The sequence below is a fragment of the Hemitrygon akajei genome, chromosome 3 (assembly GCF_048418815.1).
Source record: "Hemitrygon akajei chromosome 3, sHemAka1.3, whole genome shotgun sequence".
Taxonomy (NCBI): Eukaryota; Metazoa; Chordata; class Chondrichthyes; order Myliobatiformes; family Dasyatidae; genus Hemitrygon; species Hemitrygon akajei.
This window is the reverse complement of record NC_133126.1, coordinates 80,941,656-80,960,144: the sequence shown is the minus strand read 5'-3', so window position 1 is coordinate 80,960,144 and position 18,489 is coordinate 80,941,656. Positions and strand designations below refer to the sequence as shown.

Here is an 18,489-nt window from a genome sequence, read left to right as displayed (position 1 = left end):
TAAGGACCCCCTCCTGCAGGAGGAATCACAAATCTCTAATGAATTCAAGGATATAAGGTAACCCAATGCATTTCACTGCCAATAAAGTGGTTTAGTCACTAATTATTTATGGGAGGGAGAATAAACAGCCCATTTGTTCACATTCAGATCTCATGAATAGCAGTCAGTTAAATGTCGAACTGATCGTTTTTAGCTGGTGTTGGCTCAGGGATAAACACTAGCCTAAGCACATGGGCAGTGCTGTTGAACTTTCACTTTCTACTTAAGCAGGCAAATGTGGCCTTGCACTCAACCTACTTAAACTGAGATGGACAATAGATATCAGATGAGTGATAAGCACAACATTTGTGTGAGCTCATCGTACTTCAGACCTATCCATCTCACATCATTGTGGAAAGACAGCAATCCTGATATTGGGAAGAGAGCATGCACATAGATCAGACAAGGAGATAATCCTGGAAATCCAACTTCATATTTCTGAGGGGCTTGGGGAGCAGACAAAGATGATGGTCCATGATAGAGATACGGGATACTGTAGATGTTAGACATCTGGAGCAACACACACAAAACACTGGACAAACTCAGTGTTGACTCAGCTCCAGTTTGAGTCCAATCCTAGTGGAGGGTCTTGGCCTGAAATGTCAACTGTTCATTTCCCTCTAGAGAGGCTGTCTGACCTGCTAAGGTCCTCCAGCATTTTCTGTGTGCTGCTCATGGTCCACAATGATATGGCCGATGTATCGATCATCACTCAAGGGAATCATTAGATTCTAAGGGCTGCAGATTCTGTAGACAGGTACATACTCAGAAATGCATATTAACTAAAGCATGATTTTAGCTGATCTGATGCCAGATAAACAAATATTTGCTTATCTTTGAGTGAATTGGCAGTTCCTCAAAACGAGTGCCTCAGGGAAGCAGAACTCAAGCTTGTATGAACCTTGAGCTTATTTATCTTTTCCATCATAGTTCCATGGCAATCTGCCAACCTTGTTGGTTGTACCTTTCTCGAGAGCAGGGTGCTGTCACACCAGCGAGCCCAGAGACAGCACATATTTCCATGTTACTGGCATGAAGTCACACCGGGAACATAGAAGGCTCTACTGAAAAATACTTCACCTCCTCATCTACCCTATTGTTGAATTCAACTGTTTCTGGCCAGCCACTCATTTTTATCTGCACCCCCCCCCCCCCCCAGTGAAATATAATTTCATCATATCTACTACAATTCACGTCAAATCCATCTCACTCATGATCACTGGACCTTGGCTCATGAAGTTCTCTAAGCAGTGTTCAGATCTCCTTCCCCTCATCTCCTCAAGACCATAAGATATAGGAGCAGAATTAGGCCATTTCACCCATCAAGTCAGTTCTGCTATTCAATCATGGCTGATCCAATTATTCCCCCTACTCAGTCCCACTCCCTGGCCTTCTTCCCATAACCTTTGATGCCGTGGCCAATCAAGAACTTATCAATCTGGACCTTAAATACACCCAATGAGTTGGCCTCCATAGCTGCCTGTGGTAACAAATTCCACAAATACACTACTCTCTGGCTAAAGAAATTTCTCTGCATCTCTGTTTTAAATGAATGCCCCTCTATCCTGAGGCTGTACCCTCTTGTCCTAGAATCCACCACAATGGGAAACATCCTTTCCACATCTCCTCTATCTAGCCCTTTCAACATTCGAAAGGTTTCAGTGAGATCCCTCAGCATCCTTTTAATTCCAGTAAGTACAGACCCAGAGCCATCAAACGTTCCTTGTATGATAATCCTTTCATTCTCGGAATCATTCTTGTGAACCTCCTCTGAATCCTCTCCAATGCCAGCACATCTTTTCTTACATAAGGAGCCCAAAAATGTTCACAATACTCAAGGTGAGGCCTCACAAGTGTCTAATAAAGCCTCAGCATCACATTCCTGTTCTTGCATTCTAGACCTCTTGAAATGAACGCTAACATGGCACTTGCCCTCCACATCACCAGCTCAATGTGCAAGTTAATCTTTAGGATGTTCTGCAAAAGGACTCCCAAGTCCCTTTGCATCTCAGATTTTTTGTATTTCTCCCCATTTAGAAAAGAGTCTGCACATTTATTTCTACTACCAAAGTGCACCATACATTTTCCAACATTATACTTCATTTGCCACTTTCTTGCCCACTCTCCTAATTTGTCCTTTTTCAGCTTTCCTGTTTCCATAACACATCTGCAACAAAGCCATCTATTCCAAAGCATTGATATACAGCATTTAAAAAACGGTCCCAACACTGACCCCTGTGGAACACCACTAATCACTGTCAGCCAATCAGAAAAGAATCCTTTTATTCCCACTCGTTGCCTTCTTCCAATCAGCCAATGCTCTAACCAAGCCAGTAACTTTCCTGTGATACCATGGGCTCTTAACTTGGTCAGCACACTCATGTGTGGTACTTTATCAAAGGCCTCCTGAAAATCCAAATATACAACATCCACTGCATCCCCTTTATCTATCCTACTTGTAATCTCCTCAAAGAATTCCAACAGGATCATCAGGCAAGATTTTCCCTTACAGAAACCATGCTGACTTCGTCCAATGTCACCAAGTACTCGATAACCTCAACATTAACAATTGACTCCAACATCTACTCAACCACTGAATTTGGGCTAATTTCCTTTACTCCATTGAAATACAGCTACGTCAGCTTTTACTTTCTCCCAGTCAAGTTTCAAGTTGAACTCAATCATATTGTAATCACAGTCTCCTAAAGGTTCCTTTACCTTATGCTCCCTAATCACCTCTGCTTTATTACATAAAACCCAATACAGTATAGCTGCTCCCCTAATAGGCTCAATGACAAGATGCTCTAAAAAGCCATCTCATAGGCATTCAAGAAATTCACTCTCTTGAGATCCATTGCCAACCTGATTTTCCAAATCAACTGCATGTTGAAATCTCCCAAGACTATCATAACATTTCCCTTTTGACACACCTTTTCTATATCCTGATGTAATCTGTGGTCCACCTCCCAGCTACTGTTTGGAGGCCTGTATATAACTGCCATCATAGTCCTTTTACCCTTACAGTTTCTTAACTCAACTCACAAGGATTCAACATCTTCCAATCCTTATGTAACATATTTCTAATGATCTAATGCCATTGTTTACCAGCAGAGCCATGCCATCCCTTCTGCCTACCTTCCTATTCCTCCAATACAAGGTGTATTGGACATTCAGCTCCCAACTACATCCATCCTTCAACCATGATTCAGTAATGACCACATCATACCTGACAATCTGTAAAAGTGCAACAAGATCATCCACCTTATTTCTTATACTCTACACATTGAGATATAGCAATTTGAGTGCTGTATTTGCTGCCCTTTTTGATTCTGCATCCCTAATGCACTGATACTCACACTGCTGGCTGCAATTTTGTCCCATCATCTGTTTCCTGACGGTCTACCTGCACACTGTCTTTGCTTTTTTACCATCTGTCCTATCCTGAGTCCCTTCACTTTGGCTCCCATCCCCCTGCCAAAATTAGTATAAACTTCCCCCAACAGCTCCAATCTCCCCATGAACCCTACCTTCAGCCTTCAAATTTTAAGGACAGTGCCCTTCCTCGCCCATTCTCCAAGTTTGTTACTTCTGCGAACATCTTCCACTACCTGCCCCTCCTCCTACCTTCATATTGTCCGCAAACTTGGCCACAAAGCCATCAATTCTATCATCCAAATCATTGACATATAACATGAATAGAAACAACTCCAAAACAGACACCTGCAGCACAACTCTAGTCACTGGCGGCCAACTGGAAAAGGCTACCTTTATTCCTGCTCTTTGCCTCCTGCCAGTCAGCCAATCTTCTATCCATGCTCGTACCTTTCCTGTAATACCATGGGCTCTTATCTTGTTTTGCAGCCTCATACGTGGCACTTTGTCATTGAAATGATCACTGAACACAACCTCTGGACTCACTTTCAGGGACTCTGCAACTCATTCTCAGTATGGTTTATTTACTTATTTATTTAATATTACACTTTTTTTTGTATTTGCACAATTTGTCTTTTGCACATTGGTTGCTTGTCAGTCTTTGCTTGTGTGTGGCTTTCCATTGATTTTATTGTATTTTACAGTATGCCTGCAATAAAATGAACCTCAAGTTGGTAGTATATGGTGATATATACGAAATTTGATAATAAATTGAGTTTGAACTTTGGGCTTTGAACTCCGGGCTTTGAACGCCCTGGTCCGCTCATCGCTCCACATCCCCTTAACTTCTCCAACAACGGCAAAAGATGTAGCACCTGCACTACACTCCTCTCTTACTATCCAAAGAACTAGACAGCCCTTCCAGGTGAGCCAAAGATTCACATACATCTCCTCCAACCTTGTCTACTGAAGTTGGCTCTCTTTTTCGGGCCTCCTCTGCATCGGTGAGACCAAGCACAGACTAGACGACCAATATTCAGAGTACCTTCGCTCTCCCCTATGGCCGTCTCAAGCTCCCGGTTGCATGCCGCTCCCCATTCCCACACCAACATGTCAGTCAGCTGCCTTCTCCACTGCCGGGATGGGACACAATGCAAACTGAAGGGACACAGTCTCATATTCTCCTTGGAACAGTCCATGTTCCAAGCCTACTCTGATAACACTGCCCCACTTTTCCTACACTGCAGCGACAACTGCATTGGGACTGCATCCTGTTCTCACGCTGAGCTTGTCATTAACTCATCAACATCATCCGACATCTCCCTCCCCTTTCTCGATCTCTCAGTCCCTATCTCTGGAGACAATTTATTCACTGATATTTTTTGCAAACCCACTGATTCTCACAGCTACCTGGGCTACACCTCTTCCCACCGTGTCACTTGTCCTCCCCTTCTCACAGTTCCTCTGTCTTCACCACATCTGCTCTCAGGATGAGGCATTTCATTCCAGAACTAATGAAATGTCCTCCTTCTTCAAGGAAAGGGACTTTCCTTCCTCCATCATCAATGCTGCCCTCACCTGCATCTCTTCCATTTTGCACATATCTGCCCTCACTCATCCTCCTGCCACACCACCTGGGTTAGGCTTCCTCTTGTCTTCACCTACCGCCCACCAACCTCCGCGTCCAGCACATAATTCTCTATAACTTCCACCATCCCAAACAGGAATTCCCCAACCAACCACATCTTTCCCTCCCTCTACTTTCCACTTTCTTCAAGGATCCCTTGACCATTCAACCCTCCCCACTGATCTCCCTCCGGGTACTTATCTTTACAAGTGGAACAAGTGCCATACCTGCATCTACACTTCCTCCCTAACATTCGAAACCCCAAACAGTCCTTCCAAGTGAGGCAACACTTCACCTGTGAGCCTGTTGGGGTCATCTACTGTATCCGGTGCTCCTGGTGTGGCCATCTGTTTAATCGGTGAGACCTGACAATAGATTGGGAGACGGCTTTGCTGAGCATCTACGCTCCATCCGCCAGAAAAAGCAGGATCTCCCGACACACGATCACAAGACAAAGGAGCAGAAGCAGGCCATTCGGCCCATCAAGTCTGCTCTACCACTCCACCGTGAGCTAAACTATTCTCCCATCTAGTTCCAATTTCCAGCTTTTTCCCCATATCCCTTGATACCCTGACTAATTAGATGCCTATCAATCTCCTCCAAACAAGAAAAAGTCTGCAGATGCTGGAAATCCAAACAACACACACACGAAGTGCTGGAGGTCTCAGCCTGAAATGTTGACTGCTTACTCTTTTCCATAGATGCTATAGCCACCACTTCAATTCTACTTCCCATTCCCTTTCCGACATGTCAGTCCATGGCCTCCTCTACTGCCGCAATGAGGCCATACTCACAACGAAGGAGAAACACCTTATATTCCGTCTGGGTAGCCTCCAACCTGATGGCATGAACATCAATTTCTTGAACTTCTGATAATTATCAACTGCACCCCCCCCCCCACCTTCCCATCCCCTCTCTCATCTCATCTCCTTAGCTGCTTATCACCTCCCTCTGGTGCTCCTCCCCCTTTCCTTTCTTTTATGGTCTTCTACCCTCTCCGATCAGATTCCCCTTTCTCCAGCCCTTTATCTCTTTCACCTATCAGTTTCCCAGCTCTTTACTTCACCCCTCTCCCAGTTTCACCTATCACCTACCACCTTGTGCTTCATCCTCCCTCCCCCGCCCACCTCCTTGCTCTAACTTCTCATCTTTTTTCCAGTTCTGATGAAGGGTCTCGGCCCGGAATGTTGACCGTTTACTCTTTCCTCATCGATGCTGCCTGGCCTGCATTGCTTCTCCTTGGATAGTCTGTGATCCAATGGCATGAAAATTGAGTTTTGATTCAGGGCCGTGAGCTGAAATGTCATCAGTTGCTTTCCCCAAAAACTCCTGCACCTCCTGCTTAGGCTGCTGAGTTCCTGCTCCAGATCCCTGCATCTACAGTTTCTTGTGCCTGGCACAAATCCCTGACTAAAAACATATTGGTGTTGTTGAAATTTCACGTCACTGAAACCTTCCTCCAGACATAGTTTATGTTTGCAGCCACATCTCCAGCAAGGTCACCAGAGCTCACACAGGTAGGGAAAGACATGTCCACCTTGGCTAATGAGCTGATAGGTGGCTATTACCGATGATCACTGCAGGGGCAAGTTCGACCATCCATGAACGTCATTAGATTCTCTCCTGGCGCAAAGTCTAAGTCCATTCACTCAGTCCTGTGAGGCACTACAGAAAAGATAATGCTATCTGGTAGCAAGGAGAGATCTGCAGTTCCATTAATTCTGTTACAATCTGGCATTAATTCATTTATGCTTCCAACAGCCTCCTGCAATAGGGACATGTACCTTAAGCTTCAGTGGGTTTGGTTGAATCCTGAGCTAAATTGCCCCATGAGGTTTGAATGTGCAATGAAAATCATTACATACCTATGCAAAAATAGTAAAATATGTGCGCCTTTAAATATTACTGCATACATCATCTTGTGACTCTTTTCTTATTAGCAACTGCTGCATAGCATGATGACCCTGCCAGCAAAAGGAACTAATAAAAAGTGAAGAAAATAAACAGTGGTCAATAATTGCTAAGTTTGTGTATACTATGAAGTGCCACAGTTCTGGGGCAGTTATACACTTCAGAGCTGACATGCTTTTTGGGTCATCTCAACATCAGGATGTATAATTTTATGGCAATACCATCCAAACTGCTTGTTACTAAAGGTGTGCATCTAATCTACTGTACATACACTCAAGACATGCTCAGAATAATGCACTACTTCTGTATAAAAATTCAACATAAAGAAATGAGAAACGTCTTGAAGTGATAAATTAATTGTTCCTTTTTACTTCCAAAGCTAGTCCTAAAAGACACTTCCAGTTGCAAACTTCAGACAAGAAATGCGCTTGACCTGCCTTGATATTCTGTGCCATATTTCTCCTTAGACTTTTCAATTACCCACTGACACTGACCTCCCAAAACCTGCAGCAATATCAGAGAATTGAGCAGTTATACACTGCTGGGAGGCTGATCAAAGTCAACCCAATGGATAGCTGGACGAGAGCAGGACTGAACAGATGCAGGTCAGATTCAGGGTCCTGGACCAGAACGTTAACTATTTCTCCTTCCACCAACGTCGCCAGGCCCTGCTGAGGGTTTCCAACATATTCCCTTTCTGAACAGATACCTTCTTTCCTGCAAAGGGTTCAGCTTTCACATCTGCCGCTCTTTCCATCCTAACTCACTTTTTAAAAATCTAAACAAATTTCACATGAAAGTGGTGACTATTTTGAGATGTTGGCTGCTAGTTTTAGTTTAACCCATCAGCAAATATTCTGTGTTACTCTATCAAAAACTCTTAAGTTATAATATCATATTTGAATTTTTGTCACAAACCACCTCTGAAAAACCTTCATGAAGGCCTTCAATAAGTTAATACTGCCATGTTCTGCAGCATTACCTCTACTAAGCAAAGCATCCACTCAGTGGCTACCTTATTGGGTACGTATGTCCACCTGCCCATTAATGCAAATATCTAAACAGCCAATCACACGGCAGCAACTCAATGCATAAAAGAATGCAGACATGGTCAAGATGCTCGGTTGTTGTACAGACCAAACATGAGAATGGGGAAGAAATGTGATCTAAGTGACTTCGATCGTGGAATGACTGTTGGTGCCACACGGGGTGATTTGAGCATCTCAGAAGCTACTGATCTCTAGGGATTTTTGTGATCAACGGTCTCTAGAGTTTAAAGTATGGCACAAAAAACACATCCAGTGAGTGGTAATTCTGTGTGTGAAAATTTCTTGTTAATGAGAGAGGTCAGAGGAGAATGGCTAGAATGCTTCAAGCTGACAGGAAGGCGACAATAACTCAAATAACCACGTTATAACAGTGGTGTGCAGAAGAGCATCTCTGAATGCACAACATGTCGAACCTTGAAGTGGATGGGCTACAGCAGCAGAAGACCACGAATATACAGTCAGTGGCCACTTTATTGGGTACCAAATAAAGGGGTCACTGAGTTAAAATTAACACCGATTTTAATATATGCATGCCTTGATTTCCAAGTGTATCCATATCTTGACTACTTTTTAAATTATGAATTCTACAGTATTCCATTTCACACGAAAATACCATCTGCACTATCAGATACTAATTAGTTATGCGGGTTTGGGGAAAAAAATTCAAGCTGACATTTTATTCACATGCTGGATATTTCATTCATCTTTTAGCAGCAGACTGTTTGAGTGATTAATTGTTGCCTGAGTCGAGAGCTAAGACTAGGCTCCTTGTTTGAAGCTCTTCAGGTTTTCTAGGTTGATGGGTGTGGGATGTTTGCTGAAAAATTTACTAAAAGGTATAAGAAACATGTGCAATAAATATATCGCAGAATCTAGTATTCTGCCAGATAAAATGTGGCTGCATGCACTAATGGAATGTAGACTACTTAAACGAGGAACAACTGCCAATATTTTACATTTCTTGATGCCTGGAAATGCTTAAAATTTACAATTTGTTGGCAGAAAATGGAACGGTAAAGCTGCTGTTTAAACTTTTACTTTTGATTCACTGAACGATGCAAAACATGCCTTCAGTAATTGTTATAAATTGCAGATATTCCCCTCTGCTTTATCTGGCAAGTTTTCTACTTGAAGTGATTGAGAGGGGATTAGAATGTACAAGGAACTCTGTGGGGAATTTTAGGTTTTTGCTGAAGTTTCTATTAGGGAACAGAGTATGTTTCCTACATTTGCCTTCCAAGCATAGCAAACACTAGTCAGAGGGCAAAGGTGTCTCACAAATCTATCTTAGCCACAACCTCAAGAGGACACTTCTGTTTCCAAGAGCAGCTACTCCGTAGAGATCTCAAGAGCAAATCCCAGTATTGAATTATAGATTTAAAGTAACAAATAAAAAATGAAATAAAAACATAAAATACACTTTAATGAGCAAAATCAAGACAGATTAACACTTTGCATGGAAATACATGGGTAAATGAATTATGATAAATATTAATCAACTTTCTAAGGGTCAATTCTCCTGGCTGTTTTCCGTTTATACTTTAGTTCTAAATGGTGGACCCAGGTCTGAGATAGCACCAGGTTATTTCAGGAAGAGCCCTTGCTTAGTTGGTAGTGAGGCAAGGTATTTATCTCATTAGTCATGTGGATAGTGAGGGGATTAGTTTACTCCCCAATAGCTGGAGAAGGTTCATATGTGTCCGGACCAAGGGCATCTTCAGAGCACAGCAGAAAGATCCATGAGGGAGATTGGTCTGAAAGTATTCATTTATATGGACCTACTGGCATTTTCAGCAAGAAATAACCATTGCAAAAGAAAAAGGGGATGTGATATATGCCCCTTATTAATTAGGTGGTTGGATAATCAAGCTCAATAGTTCCCCAATACTCCCTGAAAGTGGAGCTCCTCAGAACAGGCAGGATGTTATTTATCAGTTCCAGTCTTGTTTAGCGGCACAGAGACCTCAGAAAGCCCTTGCTCTTCTGAACGTCTACTCATTCAGCAGCCAGAGCCCAATTCTTACAGAGTGGCATCATTGTTTAAGAGTTGGATTTCTGTCTCTCGTTTTGTTCTGCTGTCTGGTACAGAGACTTCCTTTTACGGAAGTGTTTTACATATACTGCTCCGTTTACACTGCAATGGATCGCTGCATTGTTAATAAACAATTGAGTTATCTTCCAAAACCTATTTTGCCTTTCAAAGTAATTGCTCAAACTGGAAAATGATTCCAGCGCCTTGCATTCTGTTAAGTCTCTGGCATGTTCCATGTAAACATTCCTTTAATTTTTTTTTTAAAATTGGGCCCATGTTTAAATATTTTTCTTTTCTCCTTGTGATCTCCTACATCAGGCACCAGTCTCTGTAGTGTTATCGGAATATCCCGCAGTGCCTTACCCGATAATTATCTGCGCTCCCATGGGAAATCATGCCAGTTCTGCTCTACATCTCCCCCTTCCCTAAACTACAAAGACAGATCTGTACAATATCAAACTCCATTCACAGGGACAGATATCAAGTCCGTGTAAAACTTGTATTAGGGAGTCAACAGCAAGATATCTCTCATTATTTTTATTGCTACTAAGTTTGCTGTGAATAAATGAGTCAATTTCTACTCCGACTGCATGAGGTTCTTGGATTGCATTTGATTTTGGTGGAATGGGGGAGGGGCGGAATTTGATAATGACATGGTTGGACAAATCAAAATCTGAGAATTAAAGCAATGGTCAGGTTTTGCTTTCTGAAATGACAACTTTTAGCTATGTGAACCCCCATGCTGGTGGCCTTGACTTTCTGCTCCATGCCTCAGAGAGAACCATACCCACAGCATGTTGAAAACCGGGCCACATTATTAAGGTGCGTGTTTCAGAAGCAAGCATAACTTTCAAGTGAGCAGGGGGTACTAAAATGGCGACTGGGCACTGCTGGAAGATACTTCCTTCATCTGGCAAAATTAGGCATCCAGACACCTCAGTTCTCCTGCCAGATGGAAAACTGGAACAAGGTCTGGAGTTTCTGGGCCTCAACCGAGCATTTCTTCACCAGGGACTAATGTTAGGTGCCAGGAAATGGCAGGCCAAGGATTCATTTAAAATGTGTTCTGAGTGATATTTTTGGACTGAGGTGAGCCAGATTATAGACCAACTAGCTTTGGGTGCAAAACAGGCGATTTGACCCATCACACCAATGCTGACCTTTCTGCTGTTTCATACCAATTCCATTTTACTACATTTGGACAGAATCCTTCTATGCCTTACTTATTTAAATGTCTCTCTAAAGATCTCCTAAACACAGTGATTGAATCTGACTCCACTACTTTCTCTGGCAGTGAATTCCAGATATCACGTTCATCTGTGCAAAAACCTATTCTCTTTTAAAACTCCTTCCTCTCACCTTAAACCATTGTCTCTTATTTTCAATACCCCTACATGGAAAAATAAAATGACTATCTGACTTATTTATGACTTTCATAATCTTATATACTTCCTTCAGGTCACCCCTCGTCTCCTTTGCCCCAGACAAAACAGAGCCCGTCCAAGCTATCCCATGCCTAAAAGACTCTATTTCAGGAAACATTCTAGTGAATCTCCTCTCCACCCTCTTCCTACAACTCCATCCTTCCTGTAGTGTAGCAAGCAGGACTGCACACAATTCAACAGGCAAGGGTCTAGCAGAGGGTAGTGGTCGATGGGACTTATTCTAGCTGGAGGTCTGGGATTAGCGGTGTTCCGCAGGGATCTGTACTGGGACCTCTGCTGTTTGAGGTGTATATAAATGACCCAGATGAAAATGTAGATGGGCAAGTTAGTAAGCTTGCAGATGATCCAAAGAATGGTGGTGTAATGGACTGTGTAGAAGACTGACAAAGAATACAACAGGATATAAATCAGTTGCAGATATGGGCAGAGAAATGGCAGATGGAGTTTAACCTGGCCAAGTATGAGGTGTTGCACTTCGGCAAGTCAAACGTAAAGAGACAGCACACTATTAAGGGCAAGACCCTTAACAGTGTTGATGAGCAGAGAGATTTTGGAGTCCAGCTTCATCGCTCCCTGAACATGGCTACACAGGTTGATAGGGTGGTTCAGAAGGCATATAGAATGCTTGCCTTTATTAGTTGAGCCATTGAGTTCAAAGTCAGGAAGTTAGAAAACTCTAGTGAGATCGCATCTGGAATATTGCATACAGATCTGGTCATCCCCGTTAGGAAAGAGGTCAAGGCTTTGGAGAGGGTGCAGAAGAGGTTCACCAGGATACTGCCTGGACTAGGGGGCACGTGCTACAACAAGAGGTTGGACACACTTGGGTTGCTTTCTCTGGAGTAGTGGAGGCTATGGGGAGATCTGATCGAGGTTTATAAGATTATCAGAGGCATAGATAAACCAGCATCTTTTTCCCAGGGTTGAAATGTCTAATAAACGAGATGGAGCAAGTTCAAAGGAGCTGTGCGAGGAAAGTCTTCTTTTAAAAAAAACAGAGTGGTGGATGCCTTGAATGTGTTGTCCAGGGCAGTGGTAGAGGAAGATACATTAGGGACTTTTAAGAGATGTTTAGATAGCCACATAAATGTGAGGGGAATGGGGATATGGACGTTGGGTAAGCAGAAGAGATCAGTTCAGTTGGCCATTTGATTACAAATATAACTGGTTCAGCACAACATTATGGGCCGAAGGGCCTGTTCCTGAGCTGTACTGTTCTACGTTCCGTTTTGAAAATTACAACATTAACTATCCAAATATCACCATTCAAAATATCACTAACTTTTGTGTCATCGACCTACTTTCACAACCAATTTGTTAACATACTGAACATATATCATAAGCAACGGGATCCCAGCTCTGATCCCTGGGGCACGTCATGAGAAACAGACTGTGAATCAGAAAAGCATTCTTCCATCACCACCAATCCAGATTTTGATTCAATTAGCCCAGCTTGCCTTGTATCCCATGTGCCTTAATCTTCTAGACTAGTCTACTAGGTGGCTGGCCTACCAGTGTTAAATGCCTTACTGTTAAGTGTCTATTTAGGCAATACCTATGGCCTATCAGACAGGAGGTGCAGAAGCCCCTACTCCTACCCCACCAGGACAAGGAACAGTTATTTCTTAGAATTATCAGGCTCCTGAACCTGTGTGGCTAACTTCATTCACCACTACACTGCACTGATTCTGTAACCAACATTCAAGGACATTACAACTCGTATTCTCAGTATTATTTTTATTTGCACAGATTGTCTTCTTTTGAAGACTGGCTTTTTCTAAGACCTGGTCTGTCTATGCATAGTTTTTCATAAAATTCCAATGTGTTACTTTTTTTTCCTGAAAATGCCTGCAAGGAAATGAATCTCAATATAGTATATGGTAACATAGACGTACTTTGATAGTACATCACTGCCATCATCAATCTGCTTAGATAAAGCAATCAAATTAGTGAGGAATTTTTCCCCATGTACAAAGCCATGCTTACTATCCCTGATAAATCCCTGCCTTTCCAATTGTACGTAAATCCTAGGTAATATACACATGCCGGTGGAACCCAAGTTGGGTCAGGCAGTATCTATGGAGAGGAACAAAGAATTGACATTTTGTGCTGAGACCCTTCATCAGGACTGGAAAGGAAGTGGGAAGAGGTCAGAATAAGGTGGTGGGGGGGCAAAGGGATGGAGTACAAGCTGGAAGGTGATAGGTGAAGCCAGGTGAGGGGGAATGCAGGTGGGCGGGGGAGAGAGAATGAAGTGAAAAGCATGGTGGTGATAGAAGGAAAAGGCAAAGGCTTGAAGAACGATTCTGCTAGGAGAGGAGAGAGGACCATGGGAGAAAGGGAAGGGGGTTGGGCACCAGAGGTGGTGATTGGTGGCTAAGAGGGCAGCCAGAAGATGACGGGGGGGGGGGGGGGGAGGGGAAAAAGGTTACCGGAAGAAGTCCTGACGAAGGGTCTCGGCCCAAAACGTTGACAACGCTTCTCCCTATAGATGCTGCCTGGCCTGCTGTGTTCCACCAGCATTTTGTGTGTTGTTGTTGACCGGAAGAAGTTGATGTTCATGCCATTAGTTTGGGGGTTACCCAGCAGAATGAGGTGTTGCTCCTCCACCCTGAGAGTGGCCTCATCATGGCAAAAGAGGAGACCATGGACCGACATGTCAGAACAGGAATGAGGATAGGAATTAAAATATTTAGCTACTGGGAAATCCTTCCTTTGCAGATGGAGTGAAGGTGCTTGAGAAAGCAGTCCCCCAATCTCCATTAAATGTAGTAGAGGCCGCACCAGGAACAGCAGATGACCCCCAACAAACTTCAGGGGAAGTGCTGCCTCATCTGGAAGGAGTGTTTGAGGCCGTGAATGGTGGTGAGCGAAGAGGTAAACATTGGCAAAGTGCAGCACTAGTTTTTTTGTTTAATTTTTATTTAGAGATACAGAGCAGAATAGGCCTTTCTGTCTCTTTGAGCCGCACTGCCAGCAACTCCTGATTTAATCCTCTCCTAATTACAGGACAATTTACAATGACCAATTAATCTACCAATTGGCACGTGTTTGGACTGTGGGAGAAAACCAGTTCACCCGGGAGGAAATCCACTCATTCTATGGGGAGGACAAACAAAGTCCTTACAGAAGACACTGGGATTAAACTCGGAACTCCTGCACACTGAGCTGTAATAGCATCACACTAACCACTACGCTACTGTGGAGGTCAGTTCCACGTCACCCATCTACCTTCTCCCTAAACTGGCTTCACCTCTCACCTCCAGCTTGTACTCCTTCCCCTCCTCCACCTTCTCATTCTGGCTTCTTCCATGTTCCTTTCCAGTCCTGATCACGGATCTCAGCCCAAAACTTTGACTTTTTGTCCCTCTCCATAGCTGCTGCCTGACCTGCTGAATTCCACCAGCATTTTGTGTGTGTTGCTCTTGATTTCCAGTGTCTGCAAAATTTCTTGTGCTTATGGACATAAATTCTACCCTTTGGGATATTCCCCAGTAATTTCTCCACCATCAACACAAGGCTTAGCCACACTCCACCCAAAGATCCAACGGGCTTCTCCATGCTCCAGTTATCGGCGCACATCACTGCCCCTCTGCCAACTCAGTATCAGATCAGGTTTAATATCACCGCCATATGTCGTGAAATTGGTCAACTTTGCTGTAGCAGTACAATGTACTACATAATAATACAGAAAAAAACTGAATTACAATAAGTACATATGTGCATTGAATAGTTAAATAAGTAACACAAAAATAGAAATAATAAAGTAGTGAGGTAGTGTTCATGGGTTCAGTGTCCATTCAGAAATCAGATGGCAGAGGGGAAGAAGCTGTTCCTGAATCACTGAGTGTGTGCCTTCAGGCTTCTGTACCTCCTACCTGATAGTAGCAATGAGAACAAGGCATGTTCTGGGTGATGGAGGGGGTCTTAATGATGGATGCCGCCTTTTTGAGGCACCAAAGGGTGTCCTGGGAAACCTACTGTCTTCTGCCCCATTTCTAACTGCAGGTTGTAGCCCTGATGCAGTCAACGTGAATTGGACTTCCCAGTGAGAGTGTAGAGAGCCCAGTAACTGCATTCCACAGCAACAGAAGAAATTCTACCCCACCGTCATTTCATAGTGCAGTGGACTGAATCAGGAAACACTTAAGTCATTGCTTTTGTTGCTTTGTGGAAACTCATAAATATCATTCTTGAGAAGGAAATTTTAAAATTCAATGCATCACAGTTCAGACAAGTCACACTCCATAACTCTTGTATTTATCTACCATTTTCCATCAGCAGCCACAGAAATATTCTGGACTGAGGACCTTCCAGGAATGACACATTTTATATTGTTTGCTAACAAAGCAGCTTCCATCCTTTAGGCTAGTGATGACTTTACACTGGCAGGAGGACATATGCAAAATGTTACTTAACTATGCAAGTCAGGCATCTCGAGACACTGAAGGGACAATACTGTTTTCAGCCTACTCTGTAGAGCAGTTTTTAAATGTAATATTCCACCAGAGGGCACTGAACATGAAAATATTTATTTAAAACTTCACTGATTTATGAACAAAATTAAGCGAATTTGCTATAGGGAAAGGCTATTCCACCTACTGGTTGGCTCCAGTGTTCATCATCTTGACCCATGAACATCTCAGCTGAATAACTCAATACGTTTCCCAAAAACTATTCCACCTGCCTCTAGCTCAAAAACTCACTGAATGCCACAACATCCACAAAGCTTCATAAGAGAGTGTTCAAATTTTTATTGCACCAATGTTTGATCGATTGCCTCCTTAACAGACCAGCTCTGATTTTAAGATCATGCTGGAATGCCTGCTTGTTCCCCCCCAGCTTTCCCTGCTTATCTTCTCAATATTTTAAATAATTTTAACCATTATTCCTCTGTTTTCAAGGGCACACAAGCCATCTGCATCCTCTAGTTAAATCTCAGTGCTCTGGGGTGAATTTGCTCTACAAACTCTGCAGGGTTAAAAAGTGGCCACTGAAAGGCAGCACAAAGACATCAACCCCAGCTAGGGCTCCAGCAAGCGGCTCCAGCAAGCTGCTTCACCATAGAAGTATCACTCTGTCCTCTTCATATTCTGGCTCTCTTCAGAACACCTCAAAGTTTCCAAACATGCCCTTAAATTCCTCAAAGTATTTTAGACTTCTCTTGCTTTTAAGGATTTTGGACTGGCCATGCTAAATGTCCCATCCTTGTGTATAATAATCCATTTCAAAAATGACTTGTTGAAGGTTTTCACGTGCAAAGATGTTACTGTCAATTAACATTAACTGCGTGTCAATTAACACGCAGGAATGGATCCATAGGGCCCCCTTGTTTACCTTTGCCCTACAATATCTCAGGTTTTGCACCTACCAGGTCAAACACAAGAGCCCAGGATGGGCTGTAGGACAGACACTAGTTTACCTCATCTCCTGATCTACCACTGCGCTTGGTATCCAGTCCAAAGATGCAACACCACTGCACTGAGGGGAGGGATGGAAACACAGGAGATGGGGATGCTGGCATCTGGAGCGACAAACTATCTGCTGGAGCTACTCAGCAGGCCGAGCAGCATCTGTGGGGGTGGGAATGAATCTTCGACGTTGCAGGGCGTTGACCTGCATATGCTGTATTGAATTTCTGCAGCAGAGTGTTTGTTGCAGAGGTGAGGGGCCAGATTCACTTCACAGGCTGACCTTTAGCTGTATTTCAACAACATTCAGTTGAATATCGTCACACACGCTTTTGGGAAAAGCCAAGTGTAACTAGGTGGATTCATTTATTTTGATTAAACATCTATCATAACTTGCTCGTATCTTAATACATTTTTAAATAATTTGAATGGTAATGATTTAAATGTACGTGGACAGCATTAAACTATTCCTGACTATTGGCAGTGATTCATAGTTGTCCCAAAAGCTCCTCTGATGACAGTGAGCTTTGACAGGCCAAGGGAGGGCGTCCACAGGCTTCCCACTGTATAGAGGCCAGCTTTGCTTTTGCAGTTCAGAGGGTCAGCTTAGTTGGCCCTCCTTATCCAGAATGAGTCATTGTAGGTGAAGGGCAGGTTCAGCCAGTTATCAAATACAGACCCAGCCCTCTTAGAATCAACGTAAATTTTTTACAGAGAGTTCTCACTAACTGAACTTAACTGAGAGGCGAACTTGATGCCATACAGCTTACATCAATGAAATCAGCTTAAAACCAACTGAGGGGAAAACCAGGGCAGTGGTTCAGCCCAAGCTGGAGTAATTTTACTTTGGGTCAGTGAGGAACCTTTTGCTCTTTTCTCCCCCTGTTCATGCTTTCCAAGGTCTGAAGCCATCCTCTGATTACAATTTAGAGCGCTTTAAATAATTTGTAATCTGTTACCAATTTCATTTCCATTAGGATTAAGCCCAAAATGGCCAGGAATGTGTGCTGAAGCCGTTTGTTTTACTGAATCATGCGTTTGTTTTTGTAATAATTCAACAATGTTATCCCATGACTGGCAAGTGTGGAGGGAGCTGATTCAAGCCAGGAATGGCAATTCCAAAATAAATACAGAAACAGTAATAGTTTTTTTCATATACAAAAACTCTTCAATATTTTGGTCATAGGCACAGCGTTTCTGAAGTTACGCAAGCTGCTGTTAACCCAGAGTCTCCTTCGCTTATACTTGGGCCTAATCGACAGCTGCTACACAGATTTCAGCACATCACTGTATGTTGCAAATTGCCTGAGCTCTGCTCTTAGGTAAAACATATCCTTTTGTGTTTGCCATCTCCAAAGCCTTTGACAGGGATTGGCATGAATGCTGGTAAAGATCTTCTGGCTGGCTTCTCATTCACAAAGCACTGCAAACCTCGGTCCTCTCTACCAGCCTGTTTTATCCCCCCGTTCAGACGCCTTTTAGATCTTATATCTGTAAGGTACGCAGTTTAAATTCCATTTGTAATTCATTGGGTAAATTATTCAATTCTTCTCAAAATACTGCAGGAGTGAGAATTCTGCTTCCCTTAAATCTTCAAAGGTGT

General features: G+C 43.1%; 1 protein-coding gene across 6 annotated transcripts in view; it reads right to left on the bottom strand.

The window, feature by feature from the left end:
• smoc1 (SPARC related modular calcium binding 1) overlaps positions 1 to 18,489 on the bottom strand; it is a 239,103-nt gene that overhangs the window by 44,092 nt on the left and 176,522 nt on the right. The gene's annotated exons all lie outside the window — the stretch shown is intronic.